Source organism: Dipodomys ordii, unplaced genomic scaffold (genome assembly GCF_000151885.1).
Source record: "Dipodomys ordii isolate 6190 unplaced genomic scaffold, Dord_2.0 Scaffold44, whole genome shotgun sequence".
In the NCBI taxonomy this organism is placed as follows: Eukaryota; Metazoa; Chordata; class Mammalia; order Rodentia; family Heteromyidae; genus Dipodomys; species Dipodomys ordii.
Window position 1 is genome coordinate 8,937,426 of NW_012267260.1, and position 727 is coordinate 8,938,152.

General features: G+C 67.4%; 1 protein-coding gene across 1 annotated transcript in view; it reads left to right on the forward strand.

Annotated features, from left to right (window-relative positions):
* Positions 1 to 426: 426 nt before the first annotated feature.
* Tfeb (transcription factor EB) overlaps positions 427 to 727 on the forward strand; it is a 44,576-nt gene continuing 44,275 nt past the window's right edge. The window contains exon 1 of the mRNA XM_013019235.1: positions 427 to 680. The gene's annotated coding sequence lies outside the window, so the exon portion shown is untranslated. The remainder of the gene's footprint in view (positions 681 to 727) is intronic.

Consider the following 727-nt stretch of genomic DNA (forward strand, 5'->3'; position numbering starts at 1 on the left):
CGGAGGGAAATGGGTTTGCCAAGAGGATTTCTACGGTAACCACACTCCATCTGGGACACCTTTCCCAGATTCCTAGAAAAACAGCCTGCTATAGGCTCCTTCTTGGGGGTCAGGCAGGTCACAAGATGTAACGTAGTGGGGTCCAGGCTTGGAGCATCGGTGACCGAGAGGAGAAAGAAAATTTGAAAAAGGGACAGACAGAAGCGAACAAAAAAGTTCCAAGTCCAAAGACCAGTTCCTGGAGACCTTGGCCAGAAGAGCCGGACTACGAATCCCGGCGTGCCTAGCGGGACTTCAAGCACGGACTACGCTTCCCAGCGGGTACCGCGGTAGGCTGGCGGAGGCGGGGCGGGCCGTGGGGGCGGAGTCGGCCGCGGGGGCTGGTGCTGCCCTCTGCCGGGCGCGGCGGGAAGTGGGCGCTGAGTGACAGCCGGAGCCCGGGTGCCGGGCGCGGGGCTCGGTGACAGCGGAGGCGGCTGCTACGGGCGGGACGCAGAGAGCCGCGTCGACGCGGACGGCGGCGGGAAGTGCAGACGAGGGCGGGCCTCCCCGGTGGCGCGTAGCCCGAGGAGCCCGGGAGCGGGCGGCGAGCGCAGCTCGCGGGTCGGGCACCCCAACTTGAGACAAGTTGCCGGAACCTCCCGACGCCGGCGGCGGACGGCTTGACCTTCAGGGCGGAGGTGAGCCGAGCCGGGGCGGGGGGGCAGGGACGAGCGGGGAGCCCGGG